Below are 25,237 nucleotides of genomic sequence, written 5' to 3'. Positions count from 1 at the left end.
AAGTGTCCCTGTGGTGTACCACAGAGCACTGTGTTAGGAAGCACCGGGAAGGTGGACATGTGCTTGGACATAGGTGTCTTCTTCCTGGCTCTGGAACGTCCCACTGGGCTTGGCATCTGTACCAGGAGGTGGGAAGGTGGTCACCTCAGCAGTGTGAATCAGGGGCACCCCCACACCCTGAAGCTGCAAATTTCACCATTACAGATTCATTTCTTTGGGCCTTCAAGGAAGGGCCTCAGGAACATGGTGGTACTTTGGGCAGAAGGGAGATGTCATGAGGATTCCCTGAAATTATTAGAGGAAGTTCTTTTCCTCTCATTTTTTATACGGAGGCCCAGATCTTCCTCTCTGAGCAAAGTGAATTCATTTCCACACTAATTGGTGGCCGCTGGCACTTTGGGCAGTAAATCAGAACAGGAGGGGGGAAGAGGAGGGGCAGAGAACCCAGGTGTGTTAGGGCACATCATACACAGCTTGTGGGAGGAGAGCACTGGGCCGGGAGTCCAAAGACCTGGCTCGAGTCTGACCGAGCAATCCCTGAGAGGCCCAAGGGAGTGCATAAGCTGCACGACCTTCCTGTGCCTCAGTTTCCCCATCCCAGCATGAGAAAATGGAGGTGGCAATACCTGCCCCGCACCCTCGGGCTCTCATAAGCAGCGCTGAAGGCACGGCTGCGCATGACCAGCAGTGCGAAACCCTTTGGCTCTCCCAGAGCAGCAATAGTTCAACCCCCCAGAAACACAGGTCAGCTCCGCCCTCCCCGCTCCAGTAGCACACTGGGACGACGACAAACGGGAGCCCGAGCAGGGCTGTCTTTAGTGGGACAAAGGCCCACTTTCTCAGGAGAGGGGCTTTCCCTTTGAAAGTCAAATCGGAGGCTTTCCGATAACAGGGGTGTTGGCAGCACACCAGACAGGCTGGGCGCGGCCCAGCCAGAGGCTCCGCCCACCGGGACCTGCGAGAGCTTGGCTCCTGGAACTAACTTCCTCAGACTCCTGCTCTCTTCAGGCCCTGAAGGCAATCTTGAGGATGACAAGCAATGACTTGATGACTTGATCGTTCGGAGGAGCCTAAAAGGCACCACCTAAAAGACAAAGCTGATGCTTCCAGGAGAGTAGACGGGTGTGAAACCCAGGCCCAGAGACATCGGGAGGCTAGCTCGGGATCACAGGATAAGTCCTGGAGCCTCCAGTCTTGAAAAGCAACATTCCATTCGAAGGGCACCTGTGGGACTTGGAGGAACTGTCCCTGGGAGGACGGTGAAGACTGAACCCACCCAGACTAGGAAGGAGGGAGGAGGCCGCAGAGCCAGCCACTTTCCCTTCCTCCACCTCCTCCCCTCCCCTTTGGGTAAGCCAGATTTTCATCCTCCTTCACACAATTTCCTTTTTTAAAATCACTTACATTAAAAAAACAAAAAACAAAAAACATCGGTTAAGTTTTAGAGAGGATGTGTACCAAAAGCATTCAAGAAATAAACTGTTGAGGTCCCATAGTTCAGAAATGGACTTCCTCCCCTCTCACCTGCTGCTCCCCCAACCCCCTTTAGGGAGGACTCCCTGAGAGAAGCACTACTGAGCCCTGATCTGAAGAAAGACTTGTTCCCGGCCCTGGGGGTAACTGAGGGATCCTTCAGGAGGTGACAACCCCCCAGTGGAAGTTTTCAAAGCCTCACAGTCCCTCAGAGAGAAGCAAGGCCACTGAGTGCATCCCCTCCCATCTAGCTCCAGGGTCCTTGCTCCCTGGGGCTGCCGTGGTAGTCAGCCCAGATCCCCGAGATCCGCAACCCCCCCCCCCCCGCCCCCCCGCCGCATGACAGAGCCCACAGGCGCTCCACCGCCTTTCCCTTTCCATCCTAGAGGTTCACATGTTGCCCCAGGGGACCATCACCACCCTCTGGCCCCACGCTGGATGTCCCTTGGGGACACCTAGCCAGTGGAATGCCTGAAACAAGGGGCCTCCTGACACGACCGCATTTCCTCTTTTCTCCCCTTCCGGCCCCTTCCCTCCCCTTCACCACCTTCTCCAGTCCCACTGTCTGCTTTAGCTCCTCCCCTTTCAAGAAGTCTTCTCTGCCAACCACAGCCCAGCTGGCCTCCCTTGCTCCTCTGCCCTGGCCCCGGCGGCTGGGTTGGAGGATCACTGCCTGGTCTTTCCCGCCACAAACCTGCAAGACCCACAGCACCGGGCCCAAGCCAGAGATCGTAAGAAATGGGTAAGCACTTGCTGAGTGTGAGATTATTTCCCCCCAAATTCCACTCTCAGGAAGGTAAATAACTCTCCAGGCAACAATAAAAATCACAAGGTAGCATGAGTCATTGCCAATTGTGTACATGCGTTCGTGAACTTTTGGTGGATTTATTGACTTACAGTACATAGGCCTGGAATCTAGGCCAATGTTATTAGAACAGGCAAACTCTCCGCTGCCCTCCAAAAAGATTCTGTTCTGATCATTGACCACCCCTACCAACACACTCCCCTGTGCCTTCTAGTCTGTGGTCCTGTATCCCCCACTGAGGCCTTGCCTTGTTTCCAGCCCGCCTCCTCCAGGAAGCCTGCCCCAAGAGCTGCTTATTCAACCACTCACACTGTGAGAGTTCAGTTTTGCTGAGACCAGAGGTTTACTGGCCCTCATACTCTGTGCCTGCCAAGAGTCGCTGATGTCTCAGTGGTACCTGCAGGACTTTAGTTCTTGGAATTGACTGAGTGACATCTGGAGAGGCTAAATGCATTGAAAGAAGAAATTATTTACGTATGTTTCTCAACAGAAGGGAATGCATCACACCACACAGGGCCACCAGGTGGGGGTGGGGGGCACTAAGTTTTAGTTAAGAGGCAGAAGCAGGAGGGAAGGGAAGGCCCAGGCCAGAGCCCTTATTGGGTTTCCATGGGAGAGACAGGGCAGGCAGGTTAAACAGCTCAGGACTGACTCCTTTGAATAATCCCAGGCACTGGGGGCGCAGGAGCTGTCCCTAGTTGTCTGGTACCTGCCTTGGGCTGGTTTAGTGCAGGGGAAGCACTGGCTTGGCGTGTGAGCGTGAGATAAGGAGGTGGCGCAGAGCACGGACTCTGGGTCACAAGGGAGGTGTAAACAGCTCTGGCCGTTAGTTTGGCCCTATGATTAATGGGTACGAGACAGACAGACAGAAGCGAAGCAAACACATTAACACCCACCCCCTCACTTCCCTTCAACTAGCTCAGCTTTGAGGGTTCATTAATCCAATCACTCTCTTGCCAATAAAGCAAGTCTCCTGCCCCTCGAATTCTCTGATACCTCCTTAACTTAACCCTGCTCCTGGGCGAACTCCACTCTCAGCCTTCACTCCCCCAACCTGTGGCCACCAACCTGGGGCGGCACCCTCTTCCCTTGCTCCTGCCTGTTACAACAGTGGGGGTGTTTCCCTGCCTTCCATATCTGGAATGCACCCCAAGGCTTCCGCAGGGACCTAGTGAACCTCTCCCACCAGCACTCACAATTCTTTAAAAAAAAAATTAGCAACAGCAAAAAAACTCCTTGACAAACTGGGGGAAAACTACTTACGATTTATATTCTAAAGAAAAGAGTAAAGATCACTTCCCTTTCAATAAATAAAGGCCAATAACCTGATAGGAAATGATAGAAAACATATGCATAGATAGCTCATAGAAAAGGAAATAGAAATGGATTGTATGTCTATGAAAACACGTTCAACCTGATTCCCAGGAAGAAAAATGCAAATTGAAACTATATCTAGAAATTATTTTTGTCTTCCAGATTGGCAAACATCAGTAAGTCTGGTAACACTGTATGTCAGAGGGTGTGGGAAAATGAGCATCCTCATACACGGCAGGAAGGAGGACACATTTTTAGCAACTCTATGGACAGCCACTTGCTGGTGTCTTTCAAAATACAAACTCACAGAGTCCTGGCCCCTCGATTCCACTCCCAGGACCTTATTCCACATGCAGCTATCTGTATTGCAAAATAACTAAAGCACAGGTAATTCAATGGGACGTTGTTTGTGATGTCCAAAAAACAGGAGATGAGTTAAATTATATGACCTCCATGTAGTATTGGAATGTTATATAGTCGCAAACAAGAATGAAGATGCAATGCACTGATCTGGAAGCTTCTCAAGACAGCTAACGGGGAAAAGAACGCAGCAGGAGCAAAGACTACATGGAGTGTGCAACCATTAGAGGGGCAAGACTACATATGTTTACTGATTCATGCATGAAGTAGCTCTGGAAGAGTCTGGAAGAAACCGGTGAAGTTGCCTCTAAAGAGGGGGTAGGATTGGGAGGCCAAGGGAAATGGGGGTAAAGAATTTTCACACTGAAATCCTCATTGTTTTTGAATTCTGAACCACGCACATTTCTTTGCTAAGGAAAAAAAGAAAAGGTGTGTGTGGTGGGGGAGGGAGGGAGACACGCAAGATTAAAATAACAAAACCCTCCCGGACCAACTTCCCTTTCTGGAATCCAGCTTCCCTCTCCCCGCCCTATTCCTCAGCTAACTCCATCTGCCCTCCCTCACGGCGTTTACTGGTCTCAGTCTAGCGGCTGCTTTCCAGTCCTCATCTTACTTGAGGAGCCAGAGCTCCCGAGACATCACAGTGGGCCAGGCCCTCTTCCTTGGACACTCTTCCAGGGCACCACGCAACCTGGGTTCCTCTGCTCGTTCTCTGGGAGAATGAGACTCCAGTCTCTGCAGGCTCGTCCTCACTCTCCAGAACTCTCCTGGAGCTCACATCTAGGCTTCCCTTCTTCTCTTCTTGGTCCACACTTGCTTCCTGGCTCCTCTACCCCAGGGCTTCATTCACCTTCTATGTACATACGACTCCCAAATCCACATCTCCAGCTAGACCTTGCTTCTCAGCCCAGGGCCCTGCCTGGGTGTCTCCAGAGATCTCCAACCCAACATCATCAAAATGTAACTCACCAGCTTCCAGCCCATTTCATCCTCCACCCCTGGGAGGCCTCCTTACCTGTGTTTGTTTTTGAGTGTCCCTAGTCCGTCCATTCTGCTCCCTCCACCACTGCTCACCTACCGAGTGCCTCTTCATCGACTCCGCTCTCTCCTCACCAGTCTTCCTCATACTCTTTCCTATCTCAGAGCCTTTGCATGCAGAATACTCCACCCCGAACACTCTTCTCCACTCTCCAGATCTGCTTATCTTAATGCTTATCTGTCTTCTAAAACTCAGGTTAACAGCATTTCCTCCAGAAACCCTTCCTGACCTCCTAGACCAATGGATCTCAATTGAGGGTGACTTTGCCCCTAGGGGACATTTGACAATGTCTGGAGTCACTGTTTGTTTTCACAGCTAGTATGGAGCTGTGTGTGGTACTAGCATCTGGTGGGTAGAAGCCAGGATGTTGCTAAACATCCTATAATACACTGGACACCTCATAGTAAAGAATGGCCTGGCCCAAAACGTCCACATGCAGAGGCGAGAAGCATTGGCCTAGACTAAGTCATGTCCCTATGACACACTTCATAACATGCCCTATTTCTCTTGCATATCACCTATCATGATCGTGATTAAATATTTAACTTTGCAAAGGTACTGGCCAAATTCCATTTTATAAGCTTTATGGGGTAAATAAATGTATTATAGTCACTGGCTCATGTTTCTCTCTCCACCCCCAATGACTAGCCTGAAGCTTAGAACCTTGAACTTGGTAATGGAAGGGTATGGGCTGAGGTGAGATGCTCAAGGCAGGGATTGACCTGTCCTGAGCAGATGCCCCGCCCTGGGTCCCGGCCTCCAGATCCACAGGGTCCTCTGCTGGCCAACAGAAGTCCTTACCCTTGCCCTTGACCAGCTTCTCTCCCTATACTGCAGCACTTCGCTCTATACAGACACCCCCCAAACCCTCATCCCCCAGGGGGATCCAGGGGCCCTCCAAATCAAGTGGGCCCCAGCTACTGCCTCATCATTTTGTCACACCAGCTGCTCCTCCTGTTAGCCTACCCATGTTCACCCTGCCACCAAACCAGAAACCTGGGCACCCTTGGGTGGCACATCTACCCTTCAGACCTGCTACCTCCATCCACCCCAGTGATGTGGCTTCACTGTTACCCAGTTTTTGCCCACTTGGTTCTTGCCTTAAGCCTCTTTCCCTCCCAGTCCACCTGTGACATCACTCCCAGCTATGTCCTCCTAAGGTTGCAAATGGCACATAATAACTTCCTGATTAAAAAAAACCCTTCAGTGCTTCTCAGTGACTACAGTGTGGAGGCCAAGTTCCCTAGTCTGGTCCAAGACCCTTCATATTCTACCCCCCCTCCCCCTGCCGGGGCTTCATCACCAGTCATACTGCTGCTTCAGCCCCAAGCACTGGGCCACCAGCTTCATGCCAATTTTAGGCCCTCCCCTCTCATCTCCTCTTCCCTCCTCTCGTCTTAACGCCCTTCTCCTTTCTCTTCCCTCCCCCTTCCTCTACTTAGATACCTGGAGGTCTCGTGTTCATCCTTAAAGTCTAATTCAAACACTTCTTCCTCAACGGTATGGCGGTTCCCCCAAAATTGAACAGATAGGATCCATGCCCATGGATCCATAGGATCCATTCTAGCTTCATGCCCAAAAGAATAAAAGCAGGGATTCCTAGAGGTATTTGCACCCAAGTGTTCACAGCAGCACTGCTCACACAGCCAGAAGGTGGAAGCAACCCCAGTGTCCATCGACAGATGAACGAAGGGGTGGGGGGGACTGGATGAAAGATGGTAAAGGGATTAACCAAAGAACATTTACGCACAACTCCTGAACAATGACATGGGGACTGACTGAGGGAGGGGAGAGAGTGGGGCTGGGTGGAGGTGGGGAAAGGGAAAAAAGTGGGAACAACTGTAATTGCATAAACTATGAAAAAATATAATAAAATTTTTTTAAAAAGTGTGGTCTACCCATACCATGGAACGCTATTCAGCCTTAAAAAGGAAGGACATTCTGATGCACACTACAACACAGATGAACCTTAAAACATGACGCTAAGTGAAAGAAGCCCGATACCAAAGGTCACACGTGGGATGATTCTATCGACAGGAGGTAGCAAGAGCAGTCAGATTCTCGGAGAGGGAAGGAAGAATGCTGGTCGCCAGGACCCAGAGCAGGGGCGGGGGGGGGCGGGGGCATGCAGGGTCAGTGCTTAAAGTTTCGGGTTCGCAGGGTGGAAAGAGCTCCACAGTTGGGTGGTGGTGATGGCTGTACAGTGATGTGAATGTACTTAACAACACTGAAGTGTATACTTTAAAATTATAAAAATCGTATATTTTATATCTATTTTACCACAATAAAAATAAATAAAAGGCAGAAACAAAACCTAAACCCGCGTCTTTGTGTCGAAAATTTCTATATGCTACCGCCACCTCACCAAACCCCGTTCACACATCCCCCCAATTCCCTGCATCGCGCCCTGGGTGGGGCTGACCCCGCCCTCCTCTGCGTAGGCTTGCACACGGCCGCAGCACACGGCCGCTGCACACGGCAATGACGGACTCACATCTTGTCCTTCCAGGCGGAAGGTTTCTGCAGGCAGGGACTATGTCTAACTCACTGTTCCTTCCCCAGCATCCAGCCCACAGTCTGGAGCAGTCTACTCCTTCAATGGGGACTATAACAGTGAATAACCCAAATGAATCCTTTTGGGTTAATACTACTCCAAATCTCACAGCCTGTTGTCCCGAGAACAGTGATTTATTGAATACTTCCAGGACTCATGGACAAATCCCTCCCACGCCTGGAAAAGATACATCTTCACCCTTCCATTAAGCAATAGGGTCAGAAGGGGCTTCCGTGGACAAAGATTATAAACAGCTAACTTGGGAGGAATAAACAAAATACAACCAGGGCCGGGCGGGTGAAGGCGTGCGGAGCAGGGGTGCGGAGCCCTTGCGTCTAGCATCACCATGCTCCGTCCTCTCCCTCCCCTTGTGGGACAGTGAGGGGGAGGATGGTGGGGAAGCCCAGTCCTTTGAACACACAGAGCTGACTAGTCACTGGCTGGAAGGCTGCTGACCTTAGTGCGTGGGCCGACCACAGGCCTGCCGCCCCTGCCCCCCACCTTCTTACGTAACCCAAGGTCTGGAAAGCAGAGAGCTCAGTCTTGTGGCCTTCCCTTTCCTCACATCCCACCCTCTAAGCTCTGGGAGCCCCTGCGCACAGTCACACACAGTCCGCATTTACAACACAGGGCTGGAAAGAGACAACTGTGTCCTGGGTCTTGAGAGTAATTCTTGGGAGGGAATTCCAACATTGTCTAACCCAGTGGTTCCCACCAGAGGCAACTTTGCCCCCAGGGCACATCTGGCATTGTCTGGAGTCAGCTTTGGTTATAAAGAAGGGAGAGGAGGCGCTGCTGACCCCTGGTGAGTAGAGGCGGAATGCTGCTCAGTGCCCTGCAGTGCTCAGGCCGGCCCCCACGGCAAAGCCCCACCCAGTCCTGCACGGCAGTGGTCCCTGATCCAAGCCAGGCTGCCTCTTCCACAGATAAGAAAACTGAAGCCCTGGAAGGGACTGAGCCAAAGTCAACTGTGCGTTAGTGTCAGAATTAGAATCCCAGGCTCCCAATCAGCCACACCAGCTGTCACCTCCCAAGAGTGCAGTGAGCCCTGGCCCAGTGGCTCGGTGGGTTACAGGTTTGATGCCGATTGGGGCACGTGCCTAGGTTGCGGGTTTGGTCCTCCCTTGGGGTGTGTACAGGAGGCAACCAGTTGATGTTTCTCTCTCATTTTGATATTTCTCTCATTCCTCCCTTCCTCTCTCTCTCAAATCAATAAACATATCCTTGGGTGAGGATTTTAAAAAAAAGAGTAACCAACTCAGACTGGTGGCAAGCTGGTTGAGTGGCTGGATTTGGGACCACGATACCTAGAGGCCCATGACAGCTAGCTAGGCTCTGGGCCTCTGGGGCTCCCAAACAACCAAAGAAAGAGTGTCTTTGGGGGCTACAGTGTGTCCAGGCAGATGCCTGTCTGAGCCCTGGTGGATATGACTCAGTTGGTAGGAGCATTGTGTTGTAACTGAAGGGTTGAGGGTTCGATCCCCAGTCCCTGGTCTGGGCAAATATGATCCCTGGTTTGGATGTGATGGGAGGCAACCAATCGATGCTTCTCTCTCACAACATCATTTCTCTTTCCCTTCCTCTCCCCTTTCCTCTCTCTAAAGCAATGAAAAAATGCCCTCGGGTGAGGATTTAAAAAAAATGCCTGTTTGAGGTTTAGGCAAAAATTGCCACTCAAGCCTGCACCGAACATGCTAGGGGTGATCCCAGCCTGGTATCAAAGGCAGAAGTAAGCACAACCCTATGAGATAAACCCTGGTCAGAGAACAGGGCACGGTGGGAATTGCGCCTTAGATCACTGCTTGGCGAGCAACGTCTTTTTTCCTAGAGGCCAGAAATGACTGTATCTCTCACACCTGTTGGTTCCTTGCTGCCATCCCGCGTAATTTCCAAATAACATCTCGTGTCACCCTTGTCCTTTTCCCCAGAAGCCAACACCAGGGCACAGGGCCAGGCATCAAAGCTGACGGTGCAACCCCATTATTTATGAAGGACTGACTCACATCATGTCACAACAGCTGTACTTTTCCATCCACTGCTGCTGAGAGCCACCAGGCTTGTCATGATGGTGGTGATAAAGAGAAGGTCAGGGGCAGAAATGCATGAGCTACGTCTCAGGCCAAGGCCTCCCCCTCTTCAGGGGAAGGGAATTCAGGACAGTGGCGAGTGGGGGAGGGGACCTAAAGTGGCTTCAGAGACAGAAGGAGTCACCATTACGAATTCATTTCTTCAGGCTAAGAATCATTATTGTTCCCTCCACCTACCCTGTTCCTTTCCTCTACAATTTTTCCAACAAGCTGATAAACTCCTACAAACCCTCCAAGTCCCAACTTCTGGAGTCTCTTCCCCAAAACAAGTCTCAGGTGCATCCCAATTCTTAATTTGGCAAGCCACAATAACAATGGAAAAGGATGTAGGGGTCAACAGCAGGGCTTGGGGAAAACCAAAGCTCCCACCGATGTAAGGTGTGGGCTTGCTGGGACCTGCTTCCCCTGTGAGAGGTGAGCCCACCACCCTGGCCTCCAGGCTCTCTGTCCCATGGACGTGGCCTACCTGGCTGACTGAGGCAGCATGGCATGGAAGCTAAGGCTGCAGGGTCTGGAGCCAGACTGTTCAGGCTAATTCTGGTGCCCCCTGTCCCTACGGCTCTCATCTTGGGCAAAGTTATGTCACCTTTCTGAGGCTCAGTTTCCCCATCTGTGAAATGGAGATGATGTAGTTTCAACCTCGTGGAGTAATTGTAAGGATTAACTAATGCATGTAAAGGCCTCAGAACAGGGCCTAACACCCAGCTCACAGTTGAGGGATGTTTATTAGCCTCATTAATAATGTAGCTCCCCAAGCAATCAGGAAAGAAGACAGGGTCTATACTTCCTGGGAGTGGAGGAGGAGAGGTGCCTCCAGGGACCCCATCTGCCATCTCTCCTCCTGCAATAGCATCCTCGGGGAGCCTCCTTGCCCCCAGTCTCTTCCCCTGCAATCAACTCCAAACGGCCCCACAGTTTCACTTTAGAACTCAGATCCTGTTCCTTTGCTGAAACAATGGCAGGCAAAAGAATGAGTGGGGAGAGGGGTTGAAGTTGCCTGGTGTGTGTGGATGTGTCTCCTGTATTTCTATCCCATAGAAAGCTCCAGCTCCTACCCAGACATAGGTCTTGGACTTCCACCTCCACACCCCGCACTTGGGCTTCTCCATCCTGCTTGCCTCTATACACAGTGTCTCAGAAACCCAAGCTCTTGTAGGCCCCAAGGAGACCACCTTATCAGATTCCTAAGTGGGGCCTCAGCCCCAAGCCTTCCCAGGGCCTGGGGGAAAATAATGTCCTCACTTCTCCTGGCCCACATGTCTGGTTGCATCTTCTCAGACAGGTTTGCTCTCTCTGGCCCAGGTGATCTGAAGCTCCACCCTCCTCCCCAGGACAGCGGAGACTTGGCTTTGGTCTCCCTGGGTTCTCCAGTGCCCTGGGGAACTTTAAAAGGAGGCCTGGAGAGGGTGCAGTTTTTCACCACTAATGGAGGAACTGCCCACTCTTGGAGGGCAGCATTGGGAGGGTTCTTTTCAGAAGGAGGGTCTGACCCAGAGCACTCTTCCCGGGCTCTCTCAAACTGCCCTGTGGAGATGGCTGTCCGTTCAGCCTAGGAGTAGCACCTTTGGGTGAGGCAGCTGCCTTGAGGCACCCCTAGCAACCTCATGCAGGGGACAGAAGCCCAGCTTTGAATTAGTGGGAGTCCAGTCAAGAAAAGCTCCAGTGCTGCTTCCAGCAGGTCACTCCTCCTCTTTGGGCCACAGTCTCCCATCTGTACCATGAGGATGGGTGACCTTGATGCACTGTCTATTCAGCACATGGAACCCGGCACCCACTGCACACACCAGGCACTGCTCGGGTCCCTGGGGCTAGAGCAGTGAATAAAACAGACAGAAGCCCTGCCCTTGTAGAGCTGATGTTCTCACAGGGATGACAGACAATAAACAAGGTTTTTTAAAAAGTCAAATGTGCAGGACGTTACATGGCAATATGTACTATGGAAAATAAGGCGGGGAGGGGTGTAGGATATAACCTCTAAGGCTGATTCCGGCTGAGCAATTCTGAGTCTAAAGCTCTAGTTAAGACCTGGGAACCAGCAGTGGGAGGCTCAGCAGGGACAGCTGCCGGGTGGGGAGCATGTTGGTGCGGCTCACAATGGCCTCCTCTACTCCTCTAGGGAACAAAACTGACCAACGCTGGTGCCCTGATGTGTCCTTGGGCCAAAGCAGCCAGTGGGCTCTGCTGAGGAGTCCAGGGGGTTACGGGTTCCTGGCAGGGTCTCAGTTTTCAGAGCACAGCCGCAGAAAACCTTCCAGGGCCCTCCTCTGTAGCCAGCCCACCGGACCCTGACTTTGGGTAAACAGGAAGACAATGACCATTGTAATCTCGAGGGGCTCTCACACCCCTCCTGCCCCTCCTCCCTGACCCTCTATGTGTGGGAGCCTGTCATGGGGAGGGGGAAGAAGGATTAAAAACTCTCCCTTGTTCTACCAATTTTAGCAATTTCTCATCCTGTACAGACTGTTTTTGATCCATAAATACTTCCTGTGAACCTACTGTGTGCTCAAGATGAGGCCAGCTCCCTGAGGGAGTCTAAGATGCAGGGTCACTTCCCAGAGGAATGCACAGCCCACCTGGGCAGGTCAGGCTGACACGGATATACATGAGGGGGTGACTATGGTTTGCTCTGATGCTTACAGAGCCCTTCAGGCTGCTCATTCTCCCATAAAACCATGCGGGTTCTGTTGTCCCCATTTTGCAGGTGAGGAAATGAAGGCCCAGAAAAGCAAGTTCTCTTCCCTCAGTCCATGGTTGTTCCGGGGAATGGTAACAAGAGGGAGGAGGCAACCAAGATCACCAAGTAAGATTTTCTGGAGGGATGGGTAAGGCGTGGGTGTAGGCAGGACAAGGGTCCTCCACCTCCAAGCCAGGGCAGGCCAGGCTGGGCACACAGTCAACCCCCCTCTCCTCCCCCGTGGCCTGACAAGTCATGGATGAGAGAAAGCAAAAGCCCGTCTGTCTGGAAAACTACATTGGCCTGTGGATGTGCTCATGGGCTAGAAAAGTGCCACATCCCCTCCAGTCGGTAAGAAGGTCAAAGGCCCTTGGTGGTGGTGGCCCCTTTCTGGTCCAGCTTTTCAGAGTGCCCTTTCTTTCGCTCACCAAGGGCAGAGAGCCACCAGCTGGGAAAGAACTGCTGCCGTTTCAGGTTAATTCATTCGGTTCTTGTTGAGCACCTTTGTTCCAGGTACTCTGGCTCCACAGGAAACAAAACGGGGCCGGCCCTCTGCAGCTCTTAGCAAGCAGCAGGCTCTCTTCTGGAGGGGTGCTTCCTGACCAGATTTTATTTCTTCTTGGAGGCCCCCTTTCCCCGCCTACCCCTTCCAGGGGAGGAACCTCACAGGAGAGGGAGAAGAAACAAACCCCCACTGAGCTGGGGGTCCAGCAAAAATGCCCAGGAGCCACCATCTGGCTGTAGAGACTGTGGTTTGAGGTCCACCTGCACCACTTTTCATGAGCAAGCTGCTGAACTTCTGTGAGCCTCCTTTTTTCCTCTTCTGCCAGTAGAATAAGACCTGCTTAGGACGCTGGTTTCTTGCGGGGGTAAAATGAATAAGAGATGTGTTTTGTGCTAGTTCCTCTCTGACCCACTGACCTCCCCCCACCTGTTCTCTCTGGTTCTGGGTGGAAAGGGGCACTTTTCACCACCAGCTGTACCATGAGTCTCCTTCCACTCTAGGCTGGAGGAAGCCCATTCTGCTCATGCCAGCAAGGATTACTGAGCACTGGGTCTCCACGGCTGCTATGCTGCAGGCCACCCTTACTCCTGCGCTCCTGTCCCTGGGGCCTGGAAAATACTGGGGGAGCCAAGGATGCCGATCCAGGGCTGTGGCCCGCCACAAGACAGGACAGAAGCCAGGACACCCCTAGGCTGGGCATCCACTTCAACAGCACCCAGACGGACCCCCCTGAGCTACGGGCAGCCACCTCACCCTCACCCCTGCTGGCTCAGCCCCGGTGTCCTAGCGCGTATTTGGCCCCAGGAGGCGGGAAGCGCAAATGTAAACATCCCTTTAGACATCACCAACTCTGCAGTCCCCATCCTAAAATTTTTTCCAGGGATCGGGTAGTACGGGGAGGGCAGCAAAGGCTCAGAAGAGTGAGCGATGGGAAAGTGAGAAGGCAGAACTCAACCGATTTCAGCGGAGACCCTGTGCACTCCGCGGCAGCCGCCCCACCGAGCTCCACGCAGCTCCACGCAGCAGGAGACGGGTGGAGGGTGTGCGAGGAACCAGGCTACATTTCCCTGCCGCCCCACGCACAGCCGTCAGGCGGGAACTTTCCAAGACCCGCCCTCGGAGCGGCCGCCGGCTCCAGGGAGCCTGCAGGAGGCCACGGAGTTGGGTGCGCGTGGACACGGGGAACAGGGAAGGCGCGCACCGGGACCTGCGGCGGCACTGGCGAGGAGTCCCGCCCTCGGTTACCTGCGTTCCGAGGGTCACGGGCGTCCAGCTGAGAGGGCGCGTTGACCCGGGAGCTCCTCTGGGCGTAGCGGCCCCTAGACACGCCGGCGCTGCACCTGGCCCGGCCGGTCCGCGCGCTACCCCTCCGGTCCCGCCCGCCTGCCCGCGATCTCCTGCCGCGCGGGGCGGGGGCGGGGCGGGGAGGCCGTGGGAGGAGCCGCTGGCGGGGGGCACCCTCCCGTCTCCAGGCTCCCACTTAAGAACCCGCCGACACTGGACTCTGTGACCTCCAAAGTTTCGCCCTACCACTCGCCAGGCTGAGGTGAGACGAAAGCCCGGCGCCCAGGGGGTGCTCATAGCCCCCCTTACCTCGTACCGCTCTGCACTCTTCAGGCTTACCCGCACTTCCTGGAGCCCAGGGTCCGGAGCCTGAGGTCTCAAGGAGCGCCAGGCCCCTGAGCATGACCTTCAGAAGAATGCACAGGGTGGAGCACAGGGAAGAAAAAACAAAACAAAACCGGGTACCCGCAGCCACACCCCACATGTGCCCTCCTCGAGTGGGAGAGGCTGCTGGCTGCTCTGGCCCGGTTGTCAGTTACACCTGGCTCCCTCAGGAGTGGCCCAGAAGTCGGCCGAGGTGGTGAGGGCGGTGTTGCTTGGCCACCCCTCTCCCTATCTCCCAGGTTTCCATTTCTCAGGTCTGGAAAGTGCTGGGCCTGGGCCCCTGCCACTCATTGGACACAGAGATAAGAGTAGGAGGGACACAGAGGACAAAGAAACACTTCGTCCCTGGGACCTAGACTTTGTGGCTGCTCCCAGGTGCGGAAGGAACAGGTTACAGCTATTTCCTGTCTCCCCTGCCCCCTGCCCCTTTCTGGAAAATCCACCCCTTGGACCAAGCTCCTCACTGAAGTGGAGGGTCAGACCCCTTGGGCCTCGGGCTCTCTGAGCTCTGCTTTGCCTTGTGTGCTAAGTGCGAAGACAGTGGAAGGAGCACTTTGCCTGGAGTCCCCAGGCCTCCACTTCGCTCTGTGACCTTGGACAAGCCTCTGTCCCTTTTTGGGCTTCAGTTTCCCCATTTGCAGTGAGCAGGTTTCAGCTGATTGTCTTTAAGGCCCTTTTAATGGATCCTGAATTGTGCTACTGGGCATCTTGCTTCATGAGTTTTTCTGTGGCTGCACATCTTGTAAAGGTGTGTCTTTGTGTGTCTGTGTATGTGTGAGCCTCAGACCAGATTAGCTTGTCCTCTCAGACTTAAATTCTGTTTTTGAATGAAGCGTGCTTTAAACATGCCTTTAGTTTTTATTTTATTTATTTGTTTTAATCCTCACCCAAACGAATATTTATTGATTTTAGAGAGCAAAGAAGGGAGAGAGACAGAGAAACATCAGTCGACCTGCAACCCAGATATACACCCTGACCTGGGATTGAACTCACAACTTTCTGGTGTACGGGATGACACTCCAACCAACTGAGCCACCTGGCCAGCGCTGAGACTTGAGTTCATGAAGGGAAAGTGACCGAGGGCATAAAAACAGGTTGGTCGTCCTGGGAAAAGCAGAGCTTGACAAGAATGGCTGGCACTGGGGAAGTAAATCTTGGTTCCAGCTTATGCTGCATTCAGAGTGGCCTCAGACAAGCCCTCATTAATAATCCTCCCTTTGCCTTCCCAGAGGTATGGGGCTAACTGAGATATTAGATATGGAGCCCTTTGAATGGGCAAGGCAAGAGGTTGTGGGTTTTCTGATGTCGTCTTTTGATGCCTGTGACAGTGTTGGACTTGGGAGGCAGAAGAGGACCCAAGATGTTCAGAGCCTGGTGCTGGCCTTGTTCCCACCTGCAGAAGCTGCAGCGTGGACAGCGCAGACCTGTACCTCACCCCCACTTCCATCACCAGCAACGTGAATAGACGCACAGTGTCTCCTCAGACTCCTGCCCCTGCAGACCCTTGTGTGCACCTTGGGAAGCTGACGAGGGAAGATCAAGAAGCTCCCGACCTAAAGGGAGGTCAGTGGGTTACCAGTGAGCCTATCATCAAGTCCAGGCTGAGCACCTGGTCAGTAGGTGCCAGACACCCAGCTCTGCTCTTAAGGAGATTAAAATCTAGCTGAATGATTAAACAGGAATGCTTTGGAGAGAGATGTGGAGCAAGGAGAGGCTGTTGCAGGGGTGAGCACACAGGGAGGGCAGGGCAGGAGAATGGGGAGGGAGGGAGCCTGGCAGGAGGGGGTGGTTTGGGGCCTCCCGGGTGGCCCCGGGGAAACGTGAAGCACAGGCAGGACTGGGATGTGTACTAGTGACCGGGAGAAGCATCCCAGTTGGGAGAAGGAGCTGAGCCAAGGTGCAGAGGCGGGGTGAGCAGAAGGGAGGGAGGGTACTTACAGGATTTTTGAGGCCGTAGCAGTTGGGGAGATATGGCACAGGATATCCCTGGAGAAGCACAGTCCCCAAATTACCCAACGAGGCAGCAGATGACAGGAAGTTGCTAAGGTGACATGGAAAAAGCACCAAGAGTCGGGCAACCTGTATTCAAATGGCTCTGAGCAGTTGTTTCTCTTCTCTGACCCTCGGCTTCTTTTTCTGTAGAGCTGGGATCATAACGCCTTTTCTGCTAGGGTTACGGTGAGGACTGCAGGATGCATTCGGGCGTGTTCTGTAAGCTGTAGAGCACCGAGTGAATTTGACCTTCGGGGTTTGGTTGTTTCCTTCAGGGGCCTCGGTGAACATTTGTGGAACTGACCCACGTTGAGTTGGGCCCTGTGTGTCTCTTCATGGCAACGGGCGCATGGACCAGGAAGGGGGAGGAGGATCTGCAGTGGTCAGAGGGACCCATGGAGGACAGGAAGAAAGGAGAATGCCAGTCATAACTGTCACGTCTCCTGTGAACACCTTTACAAAGTAACTCAAATACCCTTTTTGGGAGACTAGTCCTGCCCCATTCCTAGGACTGGAATCTTTTGTCTGTCTCTGCCCTTCCTGGCACCTGGGCGTTTGGGGTGCGCAGTATCAGAAGTTACTTCCCCACCAGGCGCCGGCTCCTCCCGGGTGGGCCTAGATTGTCCTCTGTGTTCAAAATGCCTTACGTGACAGCAGGAACAGCACAGCGGGGGCCGGCATCCCACTGCACAGCAGGACTCAGGGCTTGCATTCTTGTGTTCTTGGCCCTCTCGCACCCAGCCCTGATTTGACACGTAAGCCCTCCCCCTCTTGTTGTCTCCTCTGTGATGGAGTCCTCAGGGCAAGGCTAACTGCTCCACTTTGTAGATGAGAAAACTGAGGCTGGAAGAGGCGCCCAGGCTGATCTAGAATCATCATCTCCCTTGTACTGTCGGGACCGCCCCGCTGACAAGGCCCTTTCCTGGCACCGTCCCATGAGGGCTGGTACTATTAGCCTCATACGGAGGAAGACAAGGCTGCTTAGGGACCATCCTTGGGCAACCGGGACTTCTCCAAAAGCCCTTCTTTCAGGCCCTGTGCTCAGACGAGCAGTCGCTGCTGCAGTTGCTTTCCTAGGGCTGCCGTAGCAAACTAGCACAGACGCAGTAGCTCACACAGAAACTGACTCTCTCACCACCCTGCGTGCTGGCAGTCCCCAGTCCTGGTGTCAGCTGGGGCATGCTCCTGTTGAAGTTCCCACAGGAGAATGCACCTTACTCCTTCCAGCTTCTGGTGGCTCTGGGAATCTCCTGGCTTGTGGTGGCATGTTTCAGCCTCCGCCTCTGTGTTCACGGGGCCTTCTCTGCGTCGCTGTGCCCTCTCCTGTTTGTATATGGATGCTGGTCATTGGGTTCAGAATGATCTCATCTTGAGACCCTTAATTTAATCACATCTGCAAAGACCCTTTTTCCAAATAAAGTCACAGGGACTGGAGGTTAGAACACAGACTTACCTTCTAAGGGGACGCTGACCAGCTGCAGTGTCTTTCCTCCTAATGGCAGTACCTGGTGGTCCCTCGAGGTCAGTCTCCTCCTTTCCTTCTTCCCTCACCTTCTCACCTCATCTCAGCTGCCTGGAGAGAGCTTCCTACAGTGTCTTCTCCCATCTGGTCCTGTTACAGAGGAGAAAGGAGGCAAGAGCCATGTGGGGATGTTGCTGGGGGCACTGAGTTGGGGGACTCACCCCCCGCCCGTGACTTCCTTTGCCACCCTCTCACAATCTGACCACAGCTGTTTCAATAGCACGCTTGCACCCCTTCCTCTAACACCTTTCAGCCACGAGGCACCTGTGGAAGGCATCTTGCCTCTTGCCCCTTTTGGAGAATATGCTCACCCCACTCCATGCCCCACCCTTCTCCTGATGCCCAGGTGCTGACAGCCCTTTGCCAGGGAGCAACAAAGCTTTCCATTCTGTGCAGAGAGCACAGCCTTCCAGGCAAAGCCCCCCGGAGTGGGGGGCACAGCAGTCGCTCCCGAGGTGTGGGTCCTGTCCTCAGAGTGGCATGGAGGGAGGCAGAGCGTGCAAGGCTGGCCCCTGAAGAGCGTCTGTGGAGAAGGAAGATGCCAGATGGGGAGCAGGATGACCGACCATGTCTGGGGCTCACACTGGCCAGGCCAGGCCAAATGGCTGTGCTTAGGCTCGGACCCCTGCCTCCCCAGGGAGAGGCCATGAGGGCCCAACATCTCAGGTCCCTGAAGGAAGCCCCAGCCTGCCCAGTGCCAGGATCTGTCAAGAGCCAGAGAATCCAAAGAGCCTGCAATCTTCCAAACAAGGGGCTTTGGCAGCCCCCTGCTTGCAAGGGGAGAGCTAGGGGACTGGTCTTGAAGCTACATTTCAGAGAAGCACGGTTTTATTTGGGTGGAGGGTTTGTCTGGGAGAGGGCAGACATAGAGATTATGAAGGGGGTTAACTCACCCTCCCCCTGCATGCATTATCTCTGTTTCCTCCTCCTAGCCTCAGAGGGCCTCTGTCCCTGCATCCAAAAGTGCTCTGACAAGAAAATATAATACTCGATCCAGTGGTTCTCAGTCCTGGCAGATGTCAGCAGGAGCCACCAATTCAATCCCAACCCCTGCAGGTGGGAACAAGTCTTTTTAAAGGTCCCCAGGTGATTCTGATGTGCAGCCAGCATGGAGACGCTGAGATATCCAGCTCCCTCAGCTGCCGGACCCTCAGGGTGCTTAGAGAGCTGCAGCCATCATCGTCCTGCCCCGCAGTACCCTGGGTTGGATTCAGCACACAGCAAATATACTGTACAGACAAAGAAATGTGCGCGGAGCACGGGGAGCCTGCCTAGACCACTTCAGCCCATAGACGGGTGCTGGATTTCCCCAGCAGCAACTGCAGTTGCACTTCCTGCCTGAATTCTGGGCCACCCTGTGCACGTGGCTCACCACTTCCCTAGGTTTCTTCCTCTCCCAGACTCCTTATCGGCCACTGGGGATGCCACATGCGCTGGAGGAGTAGGAAGGAGGGAGCTCCTCTGGGCAGCCTCTGGTATCTGCCCTCAGCCTGAGGCTGCTGCCTCTCCTCCAGGGCTCCAGCCTTTACGGATTGCCCCTGCAAAATCTTGACTACCCTGGGGAACCCAGAGATTCCCTCTTTGACCTCCAGCTCTCTCTCAGTCCCCAGGTACCCGCTGTCTTCCAGCTCCAGACAAAACTTGGGCTCAGCTCCCTTTCAAGAGCCACACAAATATTTACCACCTTTTACCCAGCAATCCCACACCTAAGAATGTATCCTGAGGGAATAATCCTCAAACAATGAAAAAGCTCTTTGAACAAAGTTCCAGCATTATCCCTAACAGCAGGGAACTTGAAGCAACCTTAATGTCCCGCTCCAGAGCGCAGATATGGAGCAGCCCACCCATTTTAAAAGCTAATTGTGAAGGCCGTTGCAACATGGGAAAACACTGATGATGTGGTATTGAGTGCAAAATTTCATTGTGCAGGAGTCCAGCTGTGAAAAAGTTGTATATGAGCACTCACAAGGGCTGGAGGGGAACTGGGGTGGGGGGTGGCGGGGAGGAAAAGAGAACCAGAATTTCCACTCACTGAGTCTGGGATTGTGAGTGCTTCTTTTTCTGATTTCTGGTATTGCGGTAATAAATATGCAGTAAATACATAGCTGTATGAGTGTATAACAGGAATTATTATTAGTCTTGAATTCAGGGGAGGCTCTTGAATATGCCTGGCCAGCTCAGGGGTAAACGAGGGAGCACAGGTCCTCCCTTGGGCTGCGGTCTCTGGAGTATTTGCATTTGAAAGAAGCTAAAGCTTCAGACAAACTGCGGTGTTCAGGCCACGGGGGCAGAACTATCTTACAGGTGGGGAAGCCCTGCGGTCCCCACCTGTGGATGAGCCCTCTTCTCCATGCTCCCACCCGCTCAGCCTTCTGGGCTCAGTGTGCCCACCTTGTGAGGACAGCAGAGGGAGAGCTCACAGGTACCAGCCTCTGAGCCTCACCAGCTTTGCACATTACTTTATTCATTAGTAAGAATATCTGTGGAGTCAGACAGGCACACTGACTAGTAGAGGGTTTATCTGAGGGTCCACAGCTAGTAGGGGCAGGGCTGAGATGCAAACCCAGATGGGACTCGGCCAGGGGCAAGGGCCCTCTCCCCTCCTCTCTGCTTTTGGGGCTTCTCCCTGGGGTGGAGGGGTGACCCAGTGCTATCTATCTAGAGGCAGATAGCCTCAGTGGCAGCCTGGATGGCCAAGGACACCTCTAGAGATAGGGCTGAGCCCGACCGCTAACCCCAGGAGGAGGGGGCTGGCGCTGGGGCCGAGGCTTCCTTAGAGTCTGAGTGTGGACCCTTTGAAGCTGTGTTCTCAGGAAAGGACGGAGGAAGCCTTGCTGGGCTCTTTGTCCACACCCAGCTCAGGAGCTGTCAGCACCGGGAGGCAGAAGTGCTGCCTCGGGCTCTCCTGGGGCCTGGCTGGGCGGGCAGCTCTGGCTCTGAACAACAATGTGGTGTGCCCCATCTGCTTGGGTGTGGAGATCCAGATTTACATGAAACATTTAGCTGGGCAGGAAGGCTTCACTTTAACAAGAGGATTTAAAGGGATAATCATAACCAGCGTTTACTGAGCTCTCATTACAGGCCAGACTCGGTATCTCACTTAACGCTCGCCCAGCCCCATGCCTGTCATTGTCCCCATTTCACAGACGGAGAGCTGGGTCAGTGACTTGTACAAGGTCACTCAGTTGGTATCAACTCAGAACTGGTCCAAAGTTTGTGCTCTCAGTCGCTGCGCTGTACTGCCTTTCTTATTAACCAGAGGGCACGTTTCAAAGTCCCAACACTAAATATGTATATAATTTTTCCTGGAACATGCCTTCCCCACAACATATATCCTGCAGCTAACGGTCAAAATTTGACTCCAGTTCGCATTAGCCAGCCAATCTTGAGGCTTTCACAGGATCAAGCCTTTGAGAAATCGTCCGCTTATGGGAAATACGGAGAACTTATAGTCAATTTCATACATTAGAAGAATATAGGGAGGTAGAGATCTATTAGCTATTCCAAGAAAAGTAAGATCCTAAAAGGGCAGGTGACTTTTCTGAGGTCACTCCGTGAATTAACGGCTGACATTGCATTCGATTGCCAGCTGTTTTGCTGGGCTTTCTTCCTCTTCAAACATTCTTGTGCAGCTGTTTTCGGGGTGGGTTCTGACACGAGAAAGTCCCTTCGGGTCCGGTCTGTGTTATATCAGCCTACACGGTTTATTTAGTTTGCCTTTGAAAGATCCAAGTGCAATGTCTTTCTTCCAATACACAGTTCTGAGCGAGCCCAGGGGTTGCCCTGGCCTCCCGCGACAGCCGCAGGAACCTGCCAACAGCAGTGGTCGCCGCCTTCCTCACTGCTGAGCTCCTTTCTGACCCGAAGCTCTGTTTGACAATACTTCTGAAATCCCTGCTAAATATTTTAGCATGGGGAGGGAGTTGCTAAAGAGAGGGAGAAGATAGTTGAAGGCTGTGTAAATATTTAATTTAGCCCCAAGCTGGTATCCTTAATTACAGAACATTAATGTTTTTATCATAGTATTCCTGAGTCTAACTAACAGCAAACAGCCTTTCCCAGGCTCGCATCAAACCCCCCGGTCAGAAGACTCCAGACAGAGCCTCTTTCTATTACTTGAACGCTCTGTTCCCTCCACCCTCCCAGCCCACACTCACATTGCCCTTCCCATCCCTGGCACATCCTCCTCACCAAGGGCCAGGGGAGAGGTGGGACAGATTGCGTCATCCCTGCTTATGGATAAGGAAACCGAAGCTTCAAGAGTTAGGGAAGCTGGTAAATGCTGAGTCCAGGTGTTTTTCCACCTAAACTCTGAGCATTCTCTGCCTGGGGTTCACTGGGAGGCCCCCCGGACCATGGGCCCCTATGATTCCTCCCTTCTTGGAGTAATGAATGTCCAAAGGGAGTCAGCAGATCACCCAGAGACAAAGGGCCATGGAAGACCTAAAGCCTAGTTCATGCCCAGAACTGTCAGGGCTGGGGGCCAGGGGCCTCAGGGCAGGGGCTAACTCCTAGCTACCCAGACTCAGAGTGAGCACCTGCCCCACCGTGCCAGCCCGGACCCAGTTCCAACCCCCTCTAGCTCCCTGTTTCACCCCTTCACCAGCATTAGCATCCCTGCCCCCATCCACTGCCCCAGGGCCCGGAATTCATTGCTTTTCTCTAGTTCTCATGACACTGTGGTGAGGCTGATGTTATCACCCCCTCCCCCACCGCAGATGAAGTCACTGAAGAGGAAGAGTTGCAGAGTGGTTAAAAGCCTTAGTCAAGCTCATGCACTTGGCAAACGCTGAGTCAAGACTTGAACCCACAGTGCATGTTCTCTTGACCCCAGACACCCAGGTTGTCCAGCTGGCATCCCAGTATTCCCTTCACCCCCAACCTTCAGGTCATCAGTCAGCCTGCCCCCGAGCTTGGTGAGTGCCGCCTGCTGGGCTCCGTCCTGGCTGGTAGAGCCTCAGTTTTGGACCTCATCTTCCCAGTGCACTGGCCACCTGTCCACTTGAACTGAATGAAGGACCAGTGTGCCCAGGACCATTGTGGGGTCTCATTGCCTCAGGACCAGGTCAGAAGCTCACAGGTGAGCCTGGGCTCACAGAGTGGGGAAGGGCGGGCTTCATCTGGCCCCTGGTTTCTTTCTTTCTTCGCTCATAGAGATCCTTACTGAGCACCTGCTCTGTGACAGATGCTCTGCTCTGGTAAGCTGAAAAATGTCGTGTGCTGATGCCAGATCCTGTGAATGTGTTGCCTACATGGTGAACAGGGTTTTACAGATGTGTTAAGTGAAGGGTCTTGGGATGGGATGATTATCCTGGATAATCAGAGTGGGCCCTTTGTAGTCATAAGGATTCTTGTAAGAGAAAGGCAGGAGGGTGAGAGGTCAGAGAAAGAAGAGTGGCAATGGAAACAGAGGGCAGAGCGATGCAGCCACGAGCCAAGGATTGTGAACAGCCTCTATAGCCTGATGAAGGCAAGGAAACGGATTCTCCCCGAGAGCCTCTCGAAGGAATGCAGACCCACCAACACCTTGCTTTTAGCCAGCGACTCTGATTTTGGACTTCTGATCTCCAGAACCAAAAGATAATACGTTTATATTGTTTTAAGCCACTTCGTTTGTGGTAATTTGTTAGAGCTGCAATAGGAAACTAGTACAGATGCCAGGATAAATGAGATGTGGTCCCTAACCTTGGGAAGCACTTTATGGGGCTGTGTAAGATCCTGGGAAGGGCTGTTAAACACTGACCCTAGGTCCCACCCACAGACTTTCAGATTCAGTAGGTCTGAGCTGAGAATGTGCATTCTAAGGAGCTTCCAGCTGTTGCTAAGGCTGCTGTCTGGGGGGCTGTACTTAGAGAGCCTGATGTAGAGCGGTGGTTCCCAAGTTTTAATGTGCTTCCCACGTCCTGGGGATCTTGTTAACACACAGGTTCTGCAGTTATTTGCTCATTTATTTGTTGCCATGTTTATTGCCTGAACCCTCTGCTGGAAGGTCAGGGCTGCAAAAGCAGTACCTGTGCTGTTGCTGCTAGAGCAGCACCTGGCAGTAGATTTGCAGCGAACATCTGCTGAGTGGATGGGTGAGTGAGCAAGGGTTTGGAGCTGGCAGGAACCGTTTATGTGGGACGTGGTGACGTGGGTCTCCTGGGTGCCCTTGCTGATGCCACAGAGTGAGTGCAATCCTACAGGGACAGATGGAGATCAGGAAGGAAAAGGCAGTAGAGAGGGGCGGCAAGGGATAGCCACCAAAGAGGAGCAAGTAGAGGAGAGGGGAGAGTGAGGACAATGCCAGGGGAGGGGCTCTTCCCAGGAGGGTAGGAGGTCAGGAGCACCAGAGCAGAGTGCCAGGAGGGACCTCCCGATAGGGTTGTCAGGGGTTGGGTGGCATGTTCTCTGTGAAGAACGGAGCGATTAGGGTTGGCTTACAGGTACACATCCATTTTTTTTCTCTTGACTTAATTAGACAATTTATAAAAGCAGTATGTGTATGTTGGGAAACATTTTGGAGAATTCTGAGAAGTATATGGAAGAAAACCGAAATCTCCTATAAATGCATGCTCAGAAATGAGGCATATTTGTATTTTTATGCATTTCCATCTTTACTTAATACAAGTATTTATCACACGCATGTACAAAATTTTCCTTCAAATTGAGGTAATGCTTTATAGCTTTAAATCTTATTTCTTTTACTTAACATATTGCTCTACAAGTATTTTTGTGTTATTTTGAAGAGGAAAACATAATTGTTGAAAGGTGGATAATACGGTTTTGTAGAAATGTACCATAATTTACCTATACCCTTCCAGCTCTCTCCCCTTATCTATAGCTTTGCTTTCCATGGCTTCAGTTACCCGTGGTCAACCTCAGTCTGAAAACATTACATGGAAAATTCCAGAAATAAACAATTCAAAAGTTTGAAATTATGCACTGGTTTAAGTAGCACGATGAAATCTCGCACTTCCTGCTACGCACACGCTCCCCTCCCGTCAGTCACTCGGGAGCCCACTCCGCTGTCAGAGGGAGAGGGACCGCGTCCACGTAACTTTCATTGCAGTATGTTGTTATCATTGTTGTACATTATCATTGGTTATTGTTGTTAATCTCTTACTGTGCCTACTTTATAAATCAGATGTTACCATAGATATGTGTGGACAGGAGAAAACATAGTACAGTGTACACACGGTCCAGTGACCACCTGGGTTTTAGGCATCCACTGGGGGCATCCAAATGCATCCTTTGCATGTAAG

The 25,237-nt window shown here is 52.6% G+C and overlaps 1 protein-coding gene across 2 annotated transcripts in view; it reads right to left on the bottom strand.

The window, feature by feature from the left end:
- PAQR5 (progestin and adipoQ receptor family member 5) overlaps nucleotides 1-14,527 on the bottom strand; it is a 70,016-nt gene extending 55,489 nt beyond the window's left edge. Inside the window, exon 1 of one of the 2 annotated variants that reach the window (XM_036009695.1) lies at nucleotides 14,435-14,527. The gene's annotated coding sequence lies outside the window, so the exon portion shown is untranslated. Of the gene's footprint in view, nucleotides 1-14,056; nucleotides 14,201-14,434 lie in introns of those variants that run through there. The other variant, XM_028507040.2, reaches the window with a different exon arrangement.
- Nucleotides 14,528-25,237: the final 10,710 nt, after the last annotated feature.

The sequence above is a fragment of the Phyllostomus discolor genome, chromosome 1 (genome assembly GCF_004126475.2).
Source record: "Phyllostomus discolor isolate MPI-MPIP mPhyDis1 chromosome 1, mPhyDis1.pri.v3, whole genome shotgun sequence".
Lineage (NCBI taxonomy): Eukaryota > Metazoa > Chordata > Mammalia > Chiroptera > Phyllostomidae > Phyllostomus > Phyllostomus discolor.
The sequence above is the reverse complement of the archived record's forward strand: the minus strand, read 5'-3'. Positions and strand labels throughout refer to the sequence as shown.